This window comes from Carcharodon carcharias, chromosome 32 (assembly GCF_017639515.1).
Source record: "Carcharodon carcharias isolate sCarCar2 chromosome 32, sCarCar2.pri, whole genome shotgun sequence".
NCBI lineage: Eukaryota > Metazoa > Chordata > Chondrichthyes > Lamniformes > Lamnidae > Carcharodon > Carcharodon carcharias.
The window spans coordinates 6,905,062-6,931,575 of NC_054498.1; the positions used below are offsets into that span (position 1 = coordinate 6,905,062).

The window sequence follows — 26,514 nt, forward strand, 5'->3', positions numbered from 1 at the left end:
TAGCCAGAACATTGCTGCTCTTCAAATTAGTGCTGTGGGGTCATTAACGCCCGCCTAAGAGACCAGAGGAATCTCTGTTTAACATCTCGTTCAAAAGACGCCTCTGACAATGCAGCACTGTACTGGAGCATCAGCCTGGATTATGTACTCAAGTCTCTGGTTTGGACCACCAACACAAATGCAAGTGCTACCTACTGAACCACAGCTGTAGTGAAAGGATTCACAGACTGATTAACAGTCCGGCAAGCCACAACATGAATCTTACCTCTATGTAACCATCTTTATATGATGATGGGGTGGTTAGTCCTGTACAACGGCTGGGCAGGCTTTTGTGGTCTCTTGTGAGCAAGTGGGAGTGGGGGAGGGGTGCCTGTACCCACAGGGCGTGAGTATCCTGCTGAACATCACCCCAAAATTCAGAGCCTGAGCAGGGTCCCCAGGAATAACTGAGGCAGGGTTCACACACTGAACCTTCTGATTCAGAGGCGCAGATGTTACCAATATACCTAAAACTGGTTCCAGAAACCCTGTGAGCAGAGTTCAGTTAGTAACAGGTTTAAGGGGCTGAATGGCCTGGTCCTATTCCTATATATATAGAAAAGAAACAGCCTGACATGGCACTGACATATGCAAATTAAGAATGATCTTCCCCCCCACCACCACCACCAAACATCCCACCCTCCGCAATCCCCAACTCCGGTTTGATAAGAACGTAAGAAATCGGGGCTGCAGTAGACCATTCGGCCCATCAAGCCTGCTCTATCATTCAGTGTGATCATGGGTGATCTTTGACCTCAACTCCACTTTCCTGCCCGGTCCCCATAACCCTTGATTCCCCGAGTGATCAAAAATCTGTCTGTCTCAGTCTTAAGTATATCACTGATCTGTGCTGAATTAATCTGTTTTTATTTTAATTGGTTTCATGCTATGACTGGCATTGGGCACAGGTCTCATGCAGCTAAGGTAAACTTATCAGATTTCCTAGGGCTAGTCACCAGGAAGTCCTGGTTAAAAGCTGGCTAGAGGCTTGAGTGAGTCCGGTGACTTCCCTTTGGAATTGCCACATGTGGACATTGTGAGCCAGTAACATCAGAATAGTTCAACATGCACATCAAAGCTGCTTTACACAGGCAGTATGTTGGTGTCAGCTGTGGCTGAGTGAGTCAGGATGTTGCAGGCTCAAGGCCTGCTCCAGATACCTGATTGCAAATAAAAATCTAAGCTGACACTCCCAGTGCAGTATTGTCGGAGGTTCCAGCTTGAAGATTAAATGTTAAACCACCACCCCCCCCAGTCCAGCTTAACCTGGAGGAAACTGTAAGTCATATTTAAGTGAGACATGCACACCAGGACAGCAATTATAATCTTCATGTAATACAAAGTTTTTTTTAAATTCATTTTTACAGGATGTGGATGTCGCTGGCTGGGTGAGCATTTATTGCCCATCCCTAATTTCCCTTGAGAAGGTGGTGGTGAGCTGCTGCTTTGAACCACTGCAGTCCATATGCTGTAGGTACACCCACAATGCTGTTAGGGAGGGAGTTCCAGGATTTTGACCCAGCGACAGTGCAGGAACAGTGATATATTTCCAAGTCAGGATGGTGAGTGGCTGGGAGGGGAACGTGCAGGTGGTGGTGTTCCCATGTGTCTGCTGCCCTTGTCCTTCTAGGTGGTAGCAGTTGTGGGTTTGGAAGATGCTGTCGAAGGAGCCTTGGTGAGCTCCTGCAGTGCATCTTGTACTTAACACAAAGACAAGCTGTTCAGCCTAACTGATCCATGCTGTGTTCATGTTTTTCTCCTTCCCCTTTTCTAGTCAGATCAACATATCTTTCTATTTCTCCCTCATGTGCTTACTATGGATCCATGTGTTGCCACTACAATCATGTTTGCAGGGTAATTTTTTGCTGGTGACAAACAAAAAATGATTTGAAAGTGCATTACTTCAACATGGACAGCGTTAAACGTCAAACACTGAACTGCACTGCACCCACAGGGACTTTTATTCACCCTTCACCACCAATTCCTGCCCATCTTCTAAAGTTGTCGAAGCTGATTCAAGGGGGCCAGGCACTTTTCAGTGCCTCATGCCTGTAACCATGTGTGAGTCTAGACCATGAGTATCAACATGCTATTTGGCCATGTGATGCATCATGTAATCCTGTCCTCACTCAACACTGACGCACAAGTATCTCCAGTGGGGACCACTACATAGTGATCAGAAGCGGGCACACTGCTTGGTTTTCACCGCTCAAACCACAGCGTACCGAGGACAATTATGATGCCCTGACCACTGCCTGTCTGAAATCAGCTCACTCAGCGTAGGCAGAGATTGAACAAGGAGGACCTGCCCGATGTGCACGTTCACCTGTTTAATTCTGCCTTATGCAGATGAGCTTCTGAGAAAGCCAGTAGAAGAAATCTGACCGGAGAGAAAACTGCAGTATGCACACATGCAGGGGAGGTTTCAAATGGGCCGCAGGGTATATTTTTCTCTGGAATTATTGAGTCAAGCGTGATTCATCCAGGCAGGTGAGTCAATTTTTCTCGAAACTGATGAGTTTGAATTGGTCTGAATAACAGCTGTACTTTATCCCATTGTTTCACTTGAAGCACATGGTATTTATATAATCCTGTAAACTAAAGGGGCTCATCTAAAACCTTTCTACAGGCTGCAAGAAGAAGCTTGTCACCTGATAGCCTACCTAGCTGTTTCTACATTGCATCTCGTATTGCGGAGCAGCTTGGAGCTTTGGTATCAGACAGTCTGTCTCCCGATAATTGCTACATGGTGTTGGGGATAGAGAGGGTGGAGGTGATTGTGGCATGGCAACTTTCCACACAGGGAAGCGGCCAATATATGGAAAAGGTTTCCTATGGAGATGGTGGAAGCAGATAGTATAGGTTTATTTTAATGTCAATTAGATGGATTTCTTGCACAAAATATTATTTTGGAATATGAGTAATTGTATGTGGGTAATTTGAGATATGTTGTAGGGAGTGTAAGACGATCAGAGAGGAAGAGGTGACTTTGGATCTCTGGTTCTCAAATTTCTCCAGCACTGGGAGTCTTCCTCACCCTCATGCCTGGGTCTGTTGTAGACTCATTGATAAAGATTGATCCCTGTGATTAGTCAATAACTGCATTATCATTGCATCATGTGACTATCAGGATAGTGGAAGGAGGACTAGATGGAACCAGAGAACCATAGAAAAGTTACGGCTCAGAAAGAGGCCATTCAGCCCATGATGTCTGCACCAGCCAAAAAGAGAAAAAAATAAACTAGCCGTTCATTTTAATCCCACTTTCACAGAATCACACAGTGCAGAAGAGGCCCTTCAGCCCATCGATAAGGACCGACACATGAGATACACCTGACCTGCCAACTTAACCTCATTTACCAGCACTTGGCCCATAGCCTTGAATGTTATGACGTGCCAAGTGCTCATCCAAGTGCTTTTTAAAGGATGTGAGGCAACCCGCCTCCACCACCCTCCCAGGCAGCGCATTCCAGACCATCACCACCCTCTGGGTAAAAAGGTTTTTCCTCACATCCCCCCTAAACCTCCTGCTTCTGACCTTGAAGTTATGTCCCATTGTGACTGACCCTTCAACTAAGGGGAAGAGCCAATCCCTATCCACCCTGTCCATGTCCCTCATAATCTTGTACACCTCGATCAGGTCGCCCCTCAGTCTTCTCTGCTCCAACGAAAACAACCCAAGTCTATCCGAGCTCTCTTCATAACTTAAATGTTTCATCCCAGGCAACATCCTGGTGAATCTTCTGCACCCCCTCCAGTACAATCACATCCTTCCTATAATGTGGCAACCAGAACTGCACACAGTACTCCAGCTGTGGGCTCACTAAGGTTCTATACAACTCCAATATGACCTCCCTACTTTTGTAATCTATGCCTCGATTGATATAGGCAAGTGTCCCATATGCCTTTTTCACCACCCCACTAACATGCCCCTCCACCTTCAGAGATCTGTGGGCACACACGCCAAGGTCCCTTTGTTCCTCAGAACTTCCTAGTGTCATGCCGTTCATTGAATACTTCCATGTCAAATTACTCCTTCCAAAGTGTATCACCTCACACTTTTCAGGGTTAAATTCTATCTACCACTTATCTGCCTATTTGACCATCCCATCTATATCTTCCTGTAGCCCAAGGCACTCAACCTCACTATCAACCACCCGGCCAATCTTTGTGTCATCCGCAAACTTACTAATCCTCCCCCCACATAGTCATCTATGTTGTTTATATAAATGACTTTCCAGCCGCTGGTCAGTAGTCTTGCAGGCTACAGCGCTTCAGGTGCAGATCCAGGTACCTTTTAAATGAGTTGAGAATTTCCACCTCAACAAGTAACTTAGGCAGTGAATTTCAGACACCCACTACCCTCTGGGTGAAAAAGGTTTTCCTTATGTCCCCTCTGATCCTTCTACCAATCACCTTAGATCTATGCCCCCTGGTAATTGACCCCTCAGCTAGGGGAAAAAGGTCTTTCCTGTCTACCCTATCTCATCCCTTCACAATTGTACACCTCAATTAGGTTACCCCTTAGCTTCCTCTGTTCTAAGGAAAATAACCCCAGCCTATCCACTCTCTCCTCATAGCTGCAATTTTCAAGCCCTGTTAAATCTGATCTTCTGTCATCCAGCTGTTCGCATATTACTATGTATAACAAGCTGACGTAATATTTTGGCCAACATGCATGCACAGAATAGTGATGTCCTCATATTACATCACAGATATTGGTGACATTTCGTGTGATGTCTGCACAGTTACCAACTCTAGTAAACTGATCATTGAGGGGACCAAAATTGATCCCAACCCGTTGCTCAGAGCCACGAGCTTCCTCTCCAAGGAGTCATTTGATAGTAATCAAGGAACCTTGGCTGCTTTTCTCTCTCCCTTAGAAGGAATATTTAAGGCCATTTGCCTTGGTTCAGATCAAGTAACTCAACATTGACTGATGGTTTACCCTGGGGCCTTCCCAAACTCTACAGCTCAGTAGCCACATCACAGTGTGCATTTACAAGCCACAGGAACAGTCCCAGCACAGCACTGGTATTAAAATGCTCTCCAGTGATGTACATCTGCATGGTGACAGTGGATCACAAACTTTCCATGTACACATGTGTAAGAACGAAACACGACAGCTTGTGTTGCTCTGGTACAAAAGTGAGTCAGCCAAATAAGATGAAAAGAAAAACTGAAAAAGCACAAGTTCTGGAGTACAACCCACAAGTAGATTATAGGTCTGAAGAGGAAAGATAAGTTAAAAAGCCAGTTTGTGAACTTGTTCTTTAAAGTATCCGAGACAGGGAATAACCATATTAATATACTTGCATTTATATTACACCTTATTACATCAAAGAAATGTCTCTATGGAGGCAAACGCAAGAGCAATGAGCCACAAATAGCAATCAGATGAATGATCAATTCATCTGTTTATGGTATCTTCAAACATGGGAATTTAATTGACACCTAAACAGACAACGAAAATTTTAGCTTAGCATTTCCCTTGAAGCACCTTTGGCAATGCTGAATTTCTGCAGTGGTACACTAGAGTGTTAGCTGAAGCCTTCAGTTGCAGCTTGAACAACAGCCTTCTGATTTAGAGGCAAGGGTAACACTAACTGATCCTAGCTGTCACCCCTGAATATAATCTTTTTTTATCGGTTATGGGAAGTGAGCATCACTGACAAGTCCAACATTTATCGCCCGTCCCTTATTGGCGAGCTGCCTTCTTGAACCATTGCAGTCCATGCAGGTCCTCCCACAGTGGGTAGGAAGTCCCAGGATTTTGGTCCGGTGACAATGAAAGAATGGCGATATAGTTTCAGTTCAGGTTGGCGTGTAACTTGGAGACAATGACCTTCCAAAATCTGACTCCAGGTGTCCTCAGCAACCACCATCTTTCCATTAACCTCCATGTTTAGTCTGGAAAACCTATCCATGCCAGGTTTTGCTTTGCAAGTTGCAGGAGGATATATATATATGTCACTGAAATAAGTTGGCTGTGGAAGATCATGTCAGCAGTTAGCTTGCAAATGACTTGTCCAAACAGGCTCAGATAAGTGTAAAAAGTTCTGAAAATAATCTGGATTAACTAGGTATGATTAGCATTGTCACTGAGGCTCACTTACCCTCACATCAAGAATATTTACTGACAGTGACTTCTTTCCCGTAAACTTCTACTGACTTCTTTTCTTTGGCAATATTATTAAGTCTTTAGGGCTTAATGAGGTAAACGAAGAGGGTAGTTAAACATTTAGCTCAAACAGTCTAACCACTGAGATGGCCAAAGGCATAACATTGAGGCACAAGTGTTTAATTTCAACTGCTTTGCCAAAATGAAAAAAATCCTCACTTATAAAACACAAAAATAGCCAAAGCCCACATCTTCTTATTTACTCAGTGGTAGCACTCTCCCCTCTGGGTCAGAAGGTTTAGAATTCCAATCCAACTCTAGGAACTTGCGCACATAATCCAGGCTGACACTTCAGTGTAGTAGTGAAGGAGTGCTGCACTGTCAGAGATGCAGATGTGATGTCAAACCGACTGTTTAACGTCAGTGATGAGGAGAATTTTTTTCTCTCAAAGGCTCATTATTCTGGATTTCTCTTCCCCATAAAGTAGTGGAGGCTGGGTCATTGAATTTATTCGAGGCAGAGTTAGACAGATTTTTGATAGACAAGGGAGTCAAGTGTTATGGGGGGCAGACAGGAAAATCGAGTTGAGACACAACCAAATCAGCAGGCTGGAAAGGCTGAATGACGTACTCCTGCTCCTAAACCCTCTGTTCCTAAAAGGCTCCGTCTGCCCTTTCAAACAGGATGCTACTTGAAGATATGCCTGGAAAACATTTATCCTTCAATCAACATCACTAAAAGAGATTATCTGACACTAACACGCTGCAATTTGTGGTACCTCATTGTCCATAAATTTGTTGCCACAATTCCTCCATTACAACAATTGCTACACTTCAAAAGCTATTTCAGTGACTTCAAGCACTCTGAGACACTCTGAGGTTGTGAAAGGTTTTATACAAATGTTTGAATGTCACAATCCCAACCCTAAACAAAAGGTGAAAGTCTGAGTTGGGCTGTGTAACAGTTATATATTGACTTTACCCATATCAGAGGCTAAGGAACTGCAACAGCTGTTGCCAGAAAGGTAAGAATTTTAAAAATGGTGTTTAAACTCCCAATACCCTCCACACCATTCTGTGTCTTCCCCTCCTGAAGATGCTGGCTCCTGTCAGGTATCCGTTCTACAGGTACTGGCTTTGGTTGAGTTTTCTGTAAGGAATCATGTCCGGCAGAGGTAAGAGAGGCAAAGAGGTGCAAAGTTCTTTGTGACAGCATCCAGGGCATCACCAAATTTGCCTCACCATTACAGTTTTTGTATGTGCCTCCATGCCAGAGCAAGGATTAATGTGGGACTGAAGAATAGCACAGCCCACAGTATGATGCATAGAGTCAGATGGTAATAGTCTGAGAGAACAGTCTAGAGAGAACACTCTGGAATCAGCCTGCATGGAGGTAACAGCACCATGCATGACAGTAACCTGGGATTTGTACATGGTTAAAGGTTAACAATAAAGGGTTCAGGTTTAAGTATATAAGTCTCGAGATCTCATTGGTCAGACCACCACTGCAATCCATAATACAACATGGCTGGCATGTGGGAGCTTCTAAAAGAAATCATATCAGAGATAGTACCATGATCCAACATGGTGATCTGTGGTAGTGTGAAAGGTGGCAGCTAAATGCATGAACCCAGAACAGTATCCCAAGGTATGAAACACTAAAATCAACTGAAACCTAACTAGAGAGATGAACACCTAAGAAAAAAAACAAGTGAAGAAAAAGGTGAAGCAGCTTCACTACCGACTTGGAAGCGAGGAATCCATCAGAGTGAGTGGAAGTCCATTATAGAAAATGACAAGAACCTGAGTTCATGAGATGGTGAGCAAAAATACAAAAAAAGGAAACATGGTGGTCCCAGGGCTCAGCAGATTGCAGCAGTGGTGGCCATGCTGCACTGCAGTTAAAAAAAAAGAAATGTTAAAAGATTGGTTGGCAGAGACGAGAGAAAAACTGTAGAGCGCAGTAAAATAAGAGAGAAAAATCCCTGCAGAGTTAAGTAAAAGGATTGCTGCTGTTCTGAAGATTTTTTAAAAAGGCAAGAAGAGTACACAGAATGACCTGCTGCAGCTTTAAGTTTTATAAAAAGGACCCCGATTGGAACGCGAACCCGCTGGGTCTCCCAGAGTGCAAGACATTCAAGAAAGAAGAGAAAAGTTCAAAGAACCTGCAGACTTTAAAAAAAACGCTAAAGGTTCATCCAGAAGTTTTAAAAGTTTTGAAAAGTTTTTTTTAAATAAAAGCAGCCATGATCACCGGGGAGCCCACCAAAATCATGAAAGTGTGGCAAAATCACACCCGTAAGGTTGGACGGGCAGCGAAAAATTTCTTTCAGTTAGAACTTTAATGGCCTTAATAGGCCTGTAAATTATCGGCGGGCGCGCTGCCGACTCTCGCGTATGCCCACCGACCGAGTGTGTGACGACATCGGGCCGCTCACCCAACCTCATCACGTGCCATTTTACACTTGGTCGGGCTGGGCGCACGCCTGCCCGACGAGCATTATATTCTGGCCATAAAGACATGCAAAATAGGAGCAGGAGTAGGTCATTCGGCCCTTCGAGCCTGCTCCACCATTCAATATGATCATGGCTGATCATCTATCTCAACGCCATTCTACCGCTCTCTCCCCTCCCCTTGATGCCTTTACAGTCCAGAAATCTATCTATTTCCTTCTTAAATATATTCAGTGACTTGGCCTCCACAGCCTTCTGTGGTAGAGAATTCCACAAGTCCACCACCCTCTGAGTGAAGAGGTTCCTCCTCATCTTAGTCCTAAATACCTTACCCTGTATCCTGAGACTGTGACCCCTTGTTCTAGACCTCCCAGCCAGAGGAAGCATCACTCCTGCATCCAGTCTGTCCAGCCCTATCAGAATTTTCAATGAGATCTCCTCTCACTCATCTAAACTCTAGTGAATACAGGCCGAGTCAGCCCAATCTCTCCTCATACGACAATTCTGCCATCCCAGGAATTAGTCTGGTGAACCTTCACTGCACTCCCTCTATGGCAAGTATATCCTTTCTTAGATAAGGAGACCAAAGCTGCACCCAATACTCCAGATGTGGTCTCACCAAGGCCCTGTACAGCTGCAGTAAGACATCCTTGCTCCTGTACTCAAGTTCTCTCACAATGAAGGCCAACATACCATTTGTCTTCTGAACTGCTTGCTGCACCAGTGGTTGGTGTACAAGGACACTCAGGTCCCTTTGTACATCAACATTTCCCAATTTATCACCATTTAAACAATACTGTGTGTCACAACCCACTGGGGATAGTGCATTGTAATATCAAGTCCCACTGTTCCCTGAGCCGTGACAAAAGTGAAAATTTGATCAAAGCACCAGATTGCCCCAATTCTACCTAATTGTTTAATTTAGGCCAACAGAATACAAGCACCAAGTTTGTAAACTTAATGGGCAGAATTTTCTGCCTGCCAGATGGGCCTGACCCAATCTCCGGCGGGCGGGGAGCCGATCCCCACCGGAGAAGCGGGCCCCACCGCTATGTGCTTCCTGTGCGTGTGGGGGTGATTCCCCAAAAGCGAGAGTGCGCTCTTTCGCACATGCACACGATAGAGCGCACATCTCCCTGAGGCTAAGTGCTGCCTCAGGGAGATCGCTGACACTTTTAAAAATATTAAAAATAGAAAAAAAAATCCTTAACATGTTCCCCTCATGTGACAATGTCACACGAGATGGGACATGTTCATAAATTACACTAAAACTTTATTAAACTGTTTAAATCCCTACATGAAACCTCATCCCACCGGTGGATGAGGTTTCATGTTTTTTCTTAAAGTTGGACGGGCAGGTCCTTTAATTGTTTCAATGATCCTATCAATGGCCTCAATTGAGCACTGACAGGTCCACGGGCGTACAGCTGATTTGGCTGTGCCCCCGCCTTCCTGAAAATATAAATGGGGCGGGATGACATCGGGGGTTCCGCCTGATGTCATCCCACGTCATTTTATGCGTCGGCGAGTGGGCCCCGCCCCCTGCTCGCCAATGGCAAAATTCAGCCCAATAAGTAAATAACTCTTTATTGAACAAATTGTCTTTAACTAGTGGCAAAAGAAAGAAATATGAACTGCTAACCTCTAACACTATAATTTAAACTCTACCCCCTTCTCAAATCCCCATACACATACACACACACACACACAAATACATATACACACAAGACACACAAAACATGGATTTTAAGGATGGGATAAAACAGTTCAATAGCACCAATCTGGAGTACAGGATTTGATAAGTTGATTTTGATCGATGTCTTCCAAATTGCTTTTTGTTTTTCTTGATGACATGAGGTGATCTTCCAGCACTTTCAGTATCTAGTTCACTGGTTGAGAACTTGCTTTTTAATGTCTCTAACAGTGGTTTTCTCCTTTTCCTTTTTACATAGGTTTCCTCAGAGAGAGATAGAGAGAGCAGGTTATAGAGATATGAGGAAAAGAGATTTTAGGTGTTTTCTCTTTGCAGGCCATGAGCTTTCTGTATTGCTCTCACACAAAACCCTGGTCATCTAGTCAGGAGCCAATTAAAATGCTGTTGACAGGCAGCTCGCTTGGTCCAGGACTCCTTTCCAGCACCATCCAGTCTTTCATGGCACACTCTGTTCCAGGACTGCATCATTGTACCTAACTCTCATCCTGTTCCAGTGGACTTGTTCTTTAAACTGCAGCCATTGTAATTGTAATCCACAGTCCAACAGAAAATAAAAAGATATGTTCTTTGCAACAGAAATAAAAAGATATGTTCCTTACATCTGCCATTCTGTTTTTCCTCCCGCAGTGGATAATTTCACACTTAAACACGTTATACTGCATCTACCGTATATTTGCCCACTCCTCACTCAACCTGTCTAAATTGCCTTAAAGCCTCTTAACACCCTCCTCACTGTTCATATTCCCTCCAAATTTCATGCCATCAGCACATTTGGAAATATTACATTTGGTTCCTTCATCCAAATCATTGATATATATTGTGAATAGCTGGTGCCCAAGCATTGATCCCCATGAGTCACCGCCTGCTACTCCAAAAAAGACCCATTTATTCCTACTCTCTGTTCCCTGTCTGCTAACCAATTCTCAATTCATGTCAATATATTACCCCCAATCCCACGTACTTTGATTTTACATTCTAATCTCATATTCGGGACTTCATCAAAAACTTTCTGAAAATCCAAATACACCACATCCACTGATTCTCATTTATCTATTCAGCTAGTAAAAACAGCGCATCCACTATTTCCATGGCCACCTCCTTTAGTACCCTTGGGTGTGGATTATCGGGCCCTGGAGATTTATCGACTCTCAGTACCATTACTTTTTCCAGCACTATTGTTTTAGTAATACTAATTTCCTTCAATTCCTCTTTCTCATTATACCCTTGGTTCCCTAATATTTCTGGGAAGTTATTTGTGTCTTCCTCCGTGAAGACAGAACTAAAGTAGTTGTTTAATTGCTCCACCATTTCCTTGTTCTCTATTATAAATTCTCCTGTTTCGGACTGTAAGGGACCTACATTTGTCTTCAGTAATCTTTCTCTTTTCACATTCTTATAGAAGCTTTTACAGTCCACTTTTATGTTCCTTGCAAGTTTACTCTCATACTCTATTTTTCCCCTCTTAATCAATCTCTTGGTCCTCCTTTGCGGAATTCTATACTGCTCCCAATCTTTAGGCTTGCTACTTTTTCTAGCAACTTTACATGACTCCACTTTGTGAATAATACTATCCTTAATTTCTTTTGTTATCTATGGTTGGGCCGCTTTTCCTGTTGTGTATAAGAAATGTGTAACTGTTGCAATGCACACATTCATTCATTAAATATGAGCCACTGCCTATCCACCATCAGCCTTTTAATGAATTTCCCCAATCTATCTTAGCCAACTCATGCCTCATACCTTCGTAATTTCCTTTGTGTAGATTAAAGTCATCCATGATTACTGTAGCACCCTTGTTACATGCATCTCTAATTTCCTGTTTAATGCTGTCCCCTACCTTATCACTACTTTCTGGAGACCTATAGACAACTCCCATTTTTGTTTTTTGCCTCCTGTTGCTTCTTAGCTTCACCCAGACCAATTCTACATCTAGATTTTCTGAGCCAATATCCTCTTTCACTATTGCACTGATTTCATCCTAAACTAACAGCACCACATGACCTGCTTTTCCTTTTTGCCTGTCCTTCCCAAATATCGAGTACCCTTGGATATTCAGTTCCCAGCCTTGGTCATCCTGCAGCCATGTCTCCGTAATTGCAATCATATCATAGCCGTTTACATCTATTTGCACTGTTAATTTGTCTACCTTATTGTAAATGCTCTGCGTATTCAGATACAGTGCCTTTAGACCTGCCTTTTTAACATTTTTACACATTTTCTTTGTACTATGGCCCTATTTGCTGCTAGCCCTTGTTTCCTCTGCCTTCCACTTTTGCTTTCTACTTTTCTGTCTTTCATTCCTTTCTTTGTTTCCCTCTCTTGTGTCTGCTCGTCCTTGCCAGTCTAGTTTGAACCCTCCCTCACAGCACTAGCAAATAGCCCTGTGAGGACGTTGGTCCCAGTCCTGCTGGGGTGCAACCCGTCCAGCTTGTACAGGTCCCATCTTCCCCAGAATCGGTCCCAATGCCTCAGGAATCTAAATCCCTCCCTCCTGCACCATCTCTCCAGCCATGCATTCATCTACTCTATTCTCCTATTCCTGATCTTGCTAGCACGTGGCACTGGGAGTAATCCTGAGGTTACTACCTTTGAGGTCCTGCATTTTAATTTATTTCCTAGCTCACTATATTCTGCTTCCAGGACCTCATCCCTCTTTTCTCCTCTGTCGTTGGTATCGATATGGTCCGTGACCTTTGGCTGTTCATCCTCCCCCTTCAGAATGTCCTGCAGCCACTCAGTGACATCCTTGACCCTGGCCCCAGGGAGGCAACACACTATCCTGGAGTCACAGCTGTGGCCCTTACAATAGAATCCCTTATCACTATTGCTCTCCTGATCTTTTTTCTCCCCCTACCACGCACCCCACCAACCCCCCCCACCCCCCCACCCCCCCACCCCCGCTCCGCCCCCACCAACCCCCCTCCCCCCCCCCCCCCCCCCCCCCCCCCCCCCCCGTGCAGCTGAGCCACACGTGGTTCCATGGGCTTGGCTCTTGCTGCATTCCCCCGAGAAACCATTTCCCCCAGCAGTATCCAAAACAGAAATTCTGTTAGAGAGGGAGATGGACTCAGGGGACTCCTGCACTACCTGCCTAGTGCTTTTACTCTGTCTGGCGGTCACCCATTCCCTTTCTGCCTGTGCACTCTTTACCTGCAGTGTGACTACCTCACTTTACATGCTATCCACAAAGATCTCATCCTTGCGGATGCTCCATAGTGACTCCAGCTGCAGCTCCAGCTCCGAAACATGGATTTCAAGTAGCAGCAGCTGGAGACACTTCCTGCACGCTTGGTTGCCCTGGACATTGGAAGTGTCCCTGACTTCCCACATTGCACTTGGCCAAGCTGCCCTGCCATAACTTACCTTAAATGACTCCCTTTACTTTTACTTCCTCTGGTTTAGAGAATATTAAGGATAGAAGAAATACTCACCAGGTCCTACTTACCAAGGCTGCATTCTTCTTACTGAGGAAAGGTAGAAAATGAAAGGATCCCTCCCCTCTTCACTGAACTTTCTCTATCACCAAACTCCAACTGAAGCAGTCTAATGCAGCCCAAAGCATCACTCCAGTGCAGACAAAAGCAGCACTGTAGATGGCTTGCTCTTATACTGTCTGAATCTAGCTTCTGAAAACCCATTTAAGCCAGTTAACTAATTAACTAGCTGCAGCTGCAAGCAGAGCCTGTATAACCCCTGTTTTAAAGCTGGACTAAAACTCACCTATTCCCAACCCAAAGAGCAACTTTTAGTTAGTTAATTTAGTTAATTACATACTGAAACAAATTAAGGCTTTACCGGAGACAGACCTAGCCAACAGCGAAACCAAAATGAAGGAAAACAACAAAGTTCTGTTGCGGACAGTGAAGGAAAAGACAGAAATAAGATCAGAAAATGTAAATCTAACACTGAAGTGCAAGGAACTAGAAGAAGATAAAACACTGGATATCTCAGATGTACAGAGAACCATTGAGCTGAATGAAAAGATTCATAAATTTGCAAAACAGCTTGAAAATAAAACAGCAAACAAATGCTTGGCTGAGATTACAAAACAAGTGGAAATGAAGGGTCCATTTGCGAAACATATACGTCCAGCAAGAATGTGGCAGACATCACGGAAAAAGAAAATTCGAGTCCACTCCGGGAATGAATGGAGTGCACACTCCCTGTGGAAGGAACAGGAACTGTGTCCAAAAAAAGCAGACCGTTTGTTAATAAAAAGAAATGCAACTTGAAGGAGTGCAAAAAGCGAATCAAATGGAGATAACCAAGTACCAGAACCACAGAGTACTACTACCATTCCTCCAAATGTGACAGATTGAAATAAAGAGAACTGTATAGCCTCAAGACTGTCTGAACTTATAAAATCAGAGACTTGAGATGGGGGAGCAAGGATAGCAAGTAATGATTGTATGACAAATTGTTTTACTATGTTGGAAAGGAAAATTTTCTTTGGAGAAGAAAGGAGGATGTTGTATGTGACTGCATGTCATTGTAATGTAAAGGTGCTCAGCAGAGCAAAGGTTAACATGGGATTGGAGAATAGTATGACGTGTGATGTATAGGGTCGCAAGTTAATAGACTGAGAGAACAGTCTAGAGAGAACACTCTGGAACCAACCTACATGGAGGTAACAGCACTGTGCATGACAGTAACCTGGGATCTGTAAATAGTTAAAAGTTAACAATAAAGTGTTCATGTTTAAATATACAAGTCTCAAGATCTCATTGTTAAGACCACAGCTGGCACTAGAATACAACAACAGTGTCAAGCGGATCTTGGGTCTGATCTACAAAGCAACCTGCTGAGGTGAAGATTTTCCTGGAGAATGTGATCAGAGATGCAGTCACCTAGAATGTGCTAAGTGCAAGGTGGTCTCTGCAATGGGTGTGGCGTACGCACTGAAACAGCAGAGCAAACATTTTATGGATATAGAGGATGCATTGCTTGACCCTCTCTGCAAAGATCCAGTTGCCATTTTTCACGTATGCCTCTGGATGGTGACTGGTTAAAGGGTGAGGAAAAAGGGTATTGTAACCAAACCAATCTCACCCTCATCATGGATAGATCAATCAACCACATAGGTGCAATTTGCAACATGACTCATTGCACACTGAGCAGGGGTATGAACTGTGGTTTATGTTATTCACTCCTTTGCTTAGGACACTGTGGAGGGTTAAAATGCTGCTGTCACGTCCTGTGACCTCAGCACACACCTGGGGCCTCGTGGTGCACACAAGAACATAAGAAATGGGAGGAGGAGTAGGCCATTTGGCCCCTTGAGCCTGCTCCATCTTTCGATAATATAATGGCTGACCTGACTATGGCCTTAACTCCACTTTCTGCCTGATCCTCATAACCCTTGGCTCCCTTACGGACCCCTTGTACAATAGCATCTCCAGTTTTGTAAATATCCAGCATGTATAGCAACATCTGTATGAAGTAATAAAACAATGCAATTAAATTACAACAACATTTTCAAAATTATTGAATGACCAAAAGTGAATATTTAAACTTTTAACAGCACAAAAGATTTGCACAATATTTTAACATATAAACACAAATATTAGTCTAAATTCAGAATTGGACATAAAAGAATGTAACACAATTAAATATTTCTTTAATCATTAATAAACACTAATTTTAAAAAATTAGCGCAGCTAAAAACTCTTTCTGCAAATTAATGAACCCGCTCGAACTTTCAAAAACTTACTAAAATTGACCATATTTTTGTAAAATTAATGACCTTAGTTTTTGAAAATCTACGAGGCACTTCTTTATATTTTTAGGGTTGAAAACTTTTGTGCAACTAAGCTGGTTATTTTGCAAATTAAACAACGTTTATTCCTTTTTAAAAATGAGTGCCACCCAATTTATTTTGTCAGTAGGTTACTTTTGACTCAGCAATGGATCAAAGCAATTTTTTGCCAATTAAATTATCAAAGATTAAATGATGCAGAAGTTTTTCTTTAATGAACTCGACGTAATTAATTTTGTTAGTGGGGTACTTTTGATTTATATAAGTTGATCAAAGCAAGTTTTGCAAATTAAATATATAAATTGATTTGGGCTTTTTTTTTTGAAAGAAAAAGTGTTTCCGCCCGGGGTCGAACCGGGGACCTTTCGCGTGTGAGGCGAACGTGATAACCACTACACTACGGAAACCAGGCTGTATCACTGAGGCAAAAGGAGTCCCTTTCAGGCTGGAACGGACCCAATTTTTTTTCCCCCAGGTGGACGGTAGCTAGGACCTGACAGTCGGCTTTCCATCCCTCCACCGTGAGTTTATTTGGCCCCAGCTCCGAGTACCGTCCCTTCACGGGCGAACGTGGGGGAGCGTTCGCAAACTTTTCTTCCACGCCGTACGAATGGCGGTCAAAGTCTCTGACTCGAGGTAAAAGGCCATTTGAAATTCGTTTGAATTGAATCTTCGTTTATTAACACCGAGCTGTCGCTGTGGAATAGTTTGACGGACATTATTGTGCGTATCCACGCCTCAGAAATGGTGGGGTTTTTAATATATTTATATATATATATATATATATATATAAAGCCGATGCGTATATACTTCGAAGCTGATAAAACTGGCACCTCCCCCGCCCCCTCCCCCTCCCCCACCACCGGCTTCGTTTCCACTTCACCGTTGAAAGTGAATGAATTCTCCTCATTTTACACAAAAAATGTCTGCCCCCCCCAAAAAAAATATATATATATAATCACATTTTTAAACTTTTAATACTGCATTCGAGCCCGAGAAAGGCCCCGGGGTTTGAAGGGACGGCCGTAAAACCCGCCCCGGCATGATCGACAGTGCGCCTAACCAATCGGGCCTGTGGGACGTATGATGGGCGGTCTGACTGGCCAATAGGGAAGGAGGGTGGGCGGTGCCGCGCGGTTGGCGGGATGGAACGGTTTGAAATGCGGCGTTCTGCAGAGGACGGTTATTTGAGCGATGCTCCCTGCCTAGGTGGCGTTGCTCACAGATAAAGGGCTCTGGTAGCCGGGCCTGAAGTATTTTTGAAAGTTTCCCCTTCCCCGATTTCTCTTGTGAACCTGCCCCAGCTCCCCAGAAATCTCATCACACCTTTTCAGTTTGGTGGCCAGCTTATTGATATAATTCGTGTGTGCAATTATATAACACCCTTAATCTATATGTATATGCATACACGAATTAGGAACAGGAGTAGGCTATTTGGCTCCACAAGCCTGCTCCATCATTCAATAAGATCATGGATGATCTGATTGTGGCTTCAACACCACCATCCTACCTACATCCCGTTTTGTTGGGTTTTCCCTACCATTAAGCAGTCGTGTAGAAGTTACCAAGTAGTCTTTATTAATATTACTGGACTATGTACATATTTACGATAGAGCGTACAGGTATGGAGAGGACTCCATGGCATGTCCTTACATGTTGTAACATAGCTCTACACTGCTGACCTAAGCTCTAGGCCAGGTGCCTTCTAACATCACCAGTGGGTGGTACTGTACTCAATCCCAAGTTAAACCTTAATGTACCAGATCCTTCTACTACACCTCCCCCCCCCAAGTCTTTATCCCCTGGATATAGACTGACAATAGTTACTTACAGTTTAATCCAAGTCTTGTGTTGTCATGAGGCTTGTGCACTTAACTTCAGTGTGGCAACTATAGCCGCTAAAATACTTTGTGATTAACTTTACAACATTAACAACGCTCATTGATTAGTATAATTCCTCTATGCAACCATTCAAGGGCACAGTCTATGATTGCTCTTCTGCCTATTGGTTTTGCAAGAGATCACACTCTTTAGTGAGAACTTCAGCCTTCACTTTCCATTTTACATTTTCGATCTCCAGCTGTTCATAGATCTCTTTGGGAATGTAATGTTGTTCCAAGATTCCTTGAGATGTGCAACTGTTTCCTTCAGCGTTGCAGTCTCATTGTTCCTTCTTCCCAGAATAGTGAACATGCCTGAATCTTATCTGAAAACTGGGTTGTCAATTATTCAGAATGGCCATAAATTCACTTTGTCTCACTTCATAATGTTCCCAAGGAACAAACTCGAACCTGAGGGATCCTCGTAGCATGCGAAGGTCCTTCAACAGTTTTTCCTTTTCATTGCGGAGTTCAGGTACTTCACCTTGAGTCTTTTTGTAATTTAGTAGAGTCTCATCCAGTCTGATCTGCTGTTCTACCATTCTGTTTGTTGCTCAAGGTGTTTTGTATTTCATCATGTTGCCAAAGGTTAATGGACTGTGTTTGAATCTGCTCTTGAAGGACAAGTAGCTGCTCATTCAAATGTTTATTTTCTCATTCTGCTCTTGCCTTTTTGAGCTGTGTATCAGTGAGTACGTTTATCATTGCTGATAGCTCCAACACAGCTTTCTCTGAAGTAGCCTTCAAGGTCTTTGTCAACTCCTTGTGTTTTTCAAGAGATACGTATCAGTTTGTCAAAGATCTTTCAAGGCAACGAGTTTGGTGAGCACCTTTCTTGTCCACTCTTGGGCCTGGCTGTACTTCATGTTGAGATCTTCCAGCTCAGCTTTGAGACAAATGTTTCCGGCTTGTATCTGTCTTTGGTGGCCAGATGTAGTGGACTGAGGTATGGCTCCACATCTTCTGCCAGTTGAAGCAGGTTGAGAGCTTTGCAGAGGAGTGGAAGCGCTGATTTCACACAATTTTCATAACTTCTGTGATCTGTTTGTTGCCTTACCTTAAAGGATCTTGAATCATTCCAGTGACCAGGAGTTGAACTTCCCCTGTACCATAGAGTGCGGTGTCAGTGGTTTGGACCCAGCGGGTTTGGAGCCACGATTCTTCATCCGATAAGACGGTCACCCCAGCACCAGAATCTAACTTGAAATTGGTTGTTAGGTGGCCATTTAGTGAGATGTCCAAGTTCCAGAAGGAGGAGCCACATCATCCAGTGTCACCCAGGAGGAAGGGCTGTGTCCCTCCTGGGTCTTCTGGCTCCACATAAAGATAACCTGACTGGGGTTTTGGCCAGTGGTCAGTCTCTTTGGCACCCTCATGTGGTTTGTTTGGATTTCATCTTTTGCCTTTCCTTCGTTTTGCTTGAGGTTTTTATGGCTTTTTTCAAGCTCTGCACTCTCCTCAGCATGAAGATTAAAATATCCATCAAAGTTCCCTGAGACTGGCGTCGGATTCATCAATACCCTGCATCAGGACTACGTGATTTACAAGATCACCAAACCATTTAAAAAAAGCATTGCTCTGGTGTTGCCCTGATTTTTTGCTGATGCCTGATGCAGTCAAGTAATGTGAAAAATTGCTTCTCAAGGATGCCAAATGTCCTGTTGCATTTGGTGTAGAGGAATTGTGATGCATGTTTAAAGTAACTTAAAGTGTGGTTGTCCCTTTAAGAGATTGGAAAATTTCAAAATGGCGCTGCTGGTATTGCCAAGGAGAAGATTTTCGTGCGCCTTGGACTTTTGGCATGACTTTTAAAATGGCAGCAACGGGCCAGGAGGAGGCAAAATAGTCACAAGTTAGGTTATGACTGTGGGTCAGTTGAGTGGCATCGGCCTGCTGTGGGTTGGCTCAGGGTCGGGAGGGCAGAAGTCTTGCTGGTTAGGAGGCCGAAAATTTTGCAAGGCACTTGGGCTTTCGTTTAAACAAGGTTTTTCCTTGTTCAATTTTTCTTTTTCCTTTGTTGCACTCTGGACTCAGGGGCCACGTGCAGGGGGCGCCAAGTTGGAGGTTGGGCTAGTGATGAACATGCAACTGAGTTTTCTGCCTGATTAATTTTTAATAGAAATTGTTCACTGGACTGGCTGCCCTGGAACTTCAAAAAGATTGTAACTCACCCTGCAGGCTGCTGGCTGCTAACTCTGCTTTGTTGAAGCTGCTTCCACAGGGATCCAGTGGAGATTTTAGCTTGAGCTTAACTGGCCTTTTTTCTGCTGCCAGGATCTTCTGTCTCTGGAGCTTTTCAGGTGAGTTTTCTCAGCTTCTTGCTTCTTGAGTGAGGTTTTTTCAGAGCAGAAATTTGTTGCTGATGTTCCTTTCCTGATTTCTCCAGTTTTTTTATAGAGAATGTGGATTTTGATCTCTAGCTACCACCATGTTTGATCCCACCGCTGCCACCATGTTTTGTTGTGTTGTCGTTACCCATGATGTGCAGTGCTTAGACATCATTAAGCAGTTTTATATAAGTTACTAAGAAGTCTTTGTTAATATTACTGAACTACGTACATATTTACAGTCAAGGGTACAGGTATGGAGAGGATTCCATGGCATGTCCTTACACGTTGCTATCTAGCTCTACACTGCTGACCTAAGCTCTAGGTTAGGTGCCTTCTTACATCATCAGTGAGCAGTACTGCACCCAGTCCCAGGTTAACTCTTTACGTACCTTCAACTACACCTCCGATGCCCTTTGATTTCCATGTTAGTCAAGAATTTATCCACGTCTGCCTTAAAAATATTCAGTGAACCTGTGCTAGCACTCTCTGGGGAAGAGAGCTCCACTGACTCGTGATCTTCAGAGAAAAAAATTCTCCTTATCTCTGTCTTAAATGAGTGACCCCACATTTTTAAAAGGTCACAGGAGAGTTATCAAGGGGGATTTTGACATCAAGCCACATAAGGAGATATCAGATCAGGAGATCAAATTCCTGCTCAAAGAGGAAGGTGCGTCTTAACTTGCATTTGTATGGCACCTTTACAGTAGCAAAACTACTGTGCACTATGTGAACATTATCAAGCATAATTTGTGGCAGATTGTCTATGTACTCACAAATACTTGTGCTAAGTGCTTGTGGTAAGTGCAATGAATCTTCTACGTATCCCTTGTTTCCCTTCCACTGTTTTTTCTTGTAATGAAGGTCACTATGTCCCCCTGATGGTTTCTGGCTGGTACCTGTGCACCGTGCTGATGACTAAAACAGTACATGGCGTTGGAAGCTTGAAAATCTGAGACACCACCTTGCAACAGATTGAAATCCATAACTCTCAGTTCCGCAGAAGTCATTTTGGACTTGAACCGTTAACTGTTTTTCCTCTCTCCGGATATGCTGCCAGACCTGCTGAGTCTTTTTCCAGCACTTTCTGTTTTTATTTCAGATTTCCAGCATCTGCAGTATTTTATTTTATTTTGAAATTCATAACAATTGGGATATGGAGAAAATTGATATAATCAAAAACCTAATAGAACCAACAATATGGATTATGGTAGTGGCTGATAAGGAAAACTCATGCAGTCAGTAACAAGCATTGGAGTTACTGGGCGTAAACTGGCCAATGTGCAAGCCTTCTCTCAAACTGGTCTTTTGTATCAGATGACTGAATTATAACAAAAGGTTAATAAAACGTGGACCTTTTAGCCTTAAAAGGGGGCAAATGAGAGGAAACCTATTAGAGGTATTTAAAACTTAACGAGGACCAGAAAAGGTTAATACAGAGTATTAGTCAAAACTAAATTGCAACAGTAGGATGAGGCAACAGTGGTACAAACTGGTAAAGGCAATTTAAGATCATAAGAAATAGGAACAGGAGAAAGCCATTCAGCCCATTGAGCCTGCTCTGCCAATCAATAAGATCATGGCTGGTCTGATTGTGCCTGGACTCCACTTTCCTGCTTGCCCCCAGGATTGATGCTAAAAAGCACTTCTCACACAATGAATGACTCTGACTTGCAAGAGTCTCAAGTATAGGACAATTTAAGCAAAGGTTCTGGAGTAATTCAAGAGGCAACTGAATACTGTGATGTAGGAATGATTAATGGCTATAAAAAGATGAAACAATTGAGTTGAATGACAACTCTTATCTGTACTTATCTGTGTGATTCTTTCTCCGTTCTTATCCAAAATACATCACAGGAAACCACTGATCACAAATTGTCTTCTCTCACCAGTTTTGATGCCAAAATGCAATTTTATGTATTTACTCAAGTTCAGTGTGTTGATTTAGTTTTTATTATTTTTTACTTTTGTTGATATCATTTTGGCCCTTACTGAATTTTTAATTCTACCCATCCTGTAATGGAGGCAATTGACGATATATCGTAGCAAGATTCGGTGCTTTAATCCTGCAATTCAACGGCTGCACCCACCCCTTTTTACTTTTATACAAAAAACTTTTCCTTCCTTCCTTCTTCCTTCCATTCCCAAATATTATCTTAAGAGCGTGATGGAATTAAATTGAAATGGCTTCAACAAAGGTCCGAACTTTAACGGGGGAGGACAGAAAAGGCTGGGCAGGGGGAAGAGAATCTCCTTCCTTCTTCATTTCCTCCTCCTACTTTTCCTCTCTTTTTCCTGACTGTCGGGGGCGGGATTTTCCCTTTGTCGGGCAGGCCCGGGAAAGGCCGCAAAAAGGGACCACAAAAGCCTGCGATCGGGCCCCAACTGCGAATTCACGCTGGCTGGCCAGTTAGCAGCCAGCCAGTGTGAAAGGTGTGTTGAGAAGCTCAGCACTGCGGAGGTTGGGTGGGGGGTGGGCAGGAGGCGGGCTAGCACAGAAGTCTGTGCTCGCACAGAGGAGCACATGCCAACAGCTCCCTGAGGGCAAAGAGCTGCCTCAGGGAGCTGAATATTTGGCCAAATGAAAATAAAGATTTAATAGGTGATATAAACATCACTTGTGACTCGGGGACATGTTTAAAATGAAGTGGAAATTTATTTATTTAATTTTTTTTGCAATTTTTAGTTACCGTTGGAAACCTCGTCCCTCCCGTGGATGCGATTTCATCAAAAATTCAAAGGCCGCCTGGCCAAATTGTCCACCCGAATGGTTGAGCAGGCAGCGGAAAATACAACTTAATTAATTGCTTAAGGGCCTTAATAGACCTCTTAATTGTCGGGGGAGGGGGGCGCGTTACTGACTCCCACGCCTGCTCGCCGACTGAAAGATCGCGAGAGTGCACAATGATGTCGGGACCATCGCCCAACGTCAACACGCGGGATTTTATGCCTGATCAGGTTGGATGCACGCCCGCCTGAGGAACGTAAAATCCTGCCCTTGACCTCGAGTTGATCAGTAAAATTCCCCCAAAATCTAATATTGACTTCTTTCACAAATTTCACTATCTAACCAAAAAGAAGAGGAAAAGGATCCAATTGGACAGTTGCTCTACAGGTAGCCACAAATACCCTTTACCCTCAGCCCTGATATGTCGGCATCCATCTATGTAAGATGATGAACATGCAGAAAATCAAATCCATTGAGGATAAGGTAGTTTCATGTGGTGCAGTTTTGCTGATGCTGAACTGACCAGTCCATGAGAGTCAGGTTCTGCCAAACTGCTGCATATAAAATATTTGTCAGGTGTCGCGATGGGTTGTTGTTTTCAGTGTTGATGCCTGTTGTGGCCACTGATCATCATCACATTGGCCCACATCTGATGCCATAATTTTCCTGTCATCAGCTATTGTCTGCCAGATGCGAATATGATGTTTTAGGGCCTTCATGTCATGCTTGCAAGCATCCTTGAAGCTGCTCCTCTGCTCTGGCCACCTTGCCATACAGAAAACCCTTGGGTATGCAACCGTCTTCGATCCTGTGAAGGAGAAGTTTGTCACTCCCATGCCTGTAACTTGTACAACTTGTTCTTCCTTACTATAAGCATCAAGAAAACTGTGGTTATGGGGCAGGGTGTCACATCTCTGCCTTCAATTACACTAAATAACACCCGGCTGGAAGTAGTTAGCAAATTCTGCTGCCTTGGGTCCACGGTGACAGATAATCTGTCCCTTGATGCAGAACTCGAGACATACATAGGAAAAGCAGCTACTGCCTTTGGCTGACCCACGAAATATGTATGGAATAATATCAAGCTGACTCTTAGGATCTCCTGGCTGGTTTATGAGGCCTGTGTTCTCAGCACCTTGTTGTACGGCTGTGAAACATGAACAACTTACAGCTATCAAGAAAGGAAGCTCAATAACATTCACCTAACTGTTTGCAGCGCATTTTGGGTATCTCATGGTAGGACAAAATCATGAATTCAGTGGTCCTCTCAAAGGCAAATCTCCCAAGTATGCTGGTGCTCATCAAGCAGAGGCGACTTCACTCCTGATAGACTGCTTCCAATACCGACAGCGCCAGCATGATTTTCTCCAAAACTAATATTGTTATGGATTAGATTGGTAACAGTGCACATTCCTGAAGTAGTAGTGGTAGTTCCAAGTCTAGCTGCTATGGCCAACAATGGCTAGACTGCCAATAAAGTGAGGTGAAGTTTGGTTTGATATTTTTTAGAAAATAGTTCAGGGGGAGTTCAGGTTTAAGATCGCACTTGCAGTTTTGCATTATAAAATGAGGGCAGAGGCCTGCTGATTGTAAATCCTTTACTTTAGCTATCTGCTAGCCAGATGAGAGGTGAAAACACACAAATCACACATATCAGCCAATATTTTCAAATTGTCCTTAAACAAAATACTGTAATCATTCTATTAACTTGCAACTTATTTCCCTCGTTCCCATAATTGTTCTTTCCTCACTTTTCCCCCTCTAACTCTGGGGATGAGCTATGTGAAGGTGCGGGTGGAAACAGATTCTATGACTCAGATTACACAGTCAGCAGTGAAACAATGGAGCTCGGTGCTGACTCAAAGAAAGCTATCGATCTGAGAAGTGTGGATTTACCCTTTCCCGGTGTCAGTTTAAATCTGATGCCAAGCTCAGGCGTCCAGCAGCAGTGTTACCATCAAGCAGGGTTAGCAGCCAATCACATTGAAGTATGTTCACAGACAGCAAATCAGGAAGTACTGAATTTTTCACTTTTAATTAAAATTTAACAGACAGCAATTTAAATGATTGGGGCATATACATTGAATTGAGATTGAAGCTAAAATCTCACAAAGAAACTACAAAGGAATTTTTAAAATGTGGATTTTTTGACATCATAGAGATTGGCATTCCACAAATATAAAATTAGTTTTTTAGGGACAGTGCGGCTTTTCAGAAATAGTTACAAATTTAGTACACCAATAAAACACAGTTACACCTCATTCAACAAGGCGTAACTTTTTTTAAGGGATTTTACAGCATCAAAGGGAAAGTTCTTGTCAGTTCAATCATTTCTATTTGATTGCAGTCTGTGGGGGACTTCAACAGTGCCCCACCATATGGGAAAGCTGAGAATCACCGACAGCGACTTCTGAATTTCCACATTTAACTACTGTACACATGTGTGACTCCAGAAGGTGCTGTGAGTTTTCAGAGAAGTAATGTTGGTGAACGTTGATAGTCTCACCTTCGTTACTACCGCAAACTCCATGCCTATAGTAACTTTCAAAAAGAAATTGGATACGCACTTGAAAAGGAGAAATTACAAGGCTATGAAGAAAGGGGATCAGCTTAGGTTAAATTCACCCAAGAGGTCAGATGGGGCCTCAGTTTAATGTCTCATTTAGAAGGTAGCATCTCCAACATCATAGTACTACGTCAATACTGCACTGGAGCGCTAGCCCAAGTTATGGCCTCAAGTCTCTGGGGATGGACTTGAATACATAACTTTCTAACCAGTGGCAAGAATGCTACCCATTGAGCCTTTTGATTAATTATAGGTGCTTGGGTGCAGAAACTGAGTGGTCTAAGGACTTATTGTATCATACTTCTACACAAATCAGCTCCTTCAGGAGGCAAGAGCAGAAAACTGGAAGAAGAATTTGTTTTAAATATAAACACGAAGACCAAGAAGGTTCCAAGTTTGCTTCCCAGACTGTGTGACTCCTGACGGAACATGCTCAGCGGTGGACATTAAGTGAGTGAATGATCTAACTTGGCTGTGATAGCTCCGCAGTCAGATTGTCAATTGGCACTCAGTGTCTCGGCCCACACATGGAGAATAACAACTTGGGTGAGGCACAGGACAGCAGCCAGCATCTGTGGTACAGTATCCCAACATGAGTCAGTGCCTTCAGGGAAGTAATTTGAATAGTGGAAATAGGTAAAAGTAACATAGACTTCCTGTGGGCTTTTAATGTAGAAATTTTTTTATCCAATTAAAATATATCTAGGCAATATATTCCAGCTGTACCTGAAAGCTTATTTGTGACGTGTTCTTGCCTGAAGGCTGCTTACAGACAACACAGGAGTGTAACTTAGTGTAGGAGCACTCTGAATGCATCCCATGTCATAGCAATGCTTCATCGAGGTGTCGAACAACTTAATACACTACTGTCATTTTCATAATGAAGTTTCTTTCCATCATTTTCTCATCAGTTTTTCACCCTTCCTCTCC

At 43.3% G+C, this 26,514-nt stretch overlaps 1 non-coding gene across 1 annotated transcript; it reads right to left on the reverse strand.

Annotated features, from left to right (window-relative positions):
• Positions 1-16,417: 16,417 nt before the first annotated feature.
• Positions 16,418-16,490, reverse strand: trnav-cac. The gene has a single exon. It is a non-coding gene; the product is annotated as a tRNA-Val (tRNA).
• Positions 16,491-26,514: the final 10,024 nt, after the last annotated feature.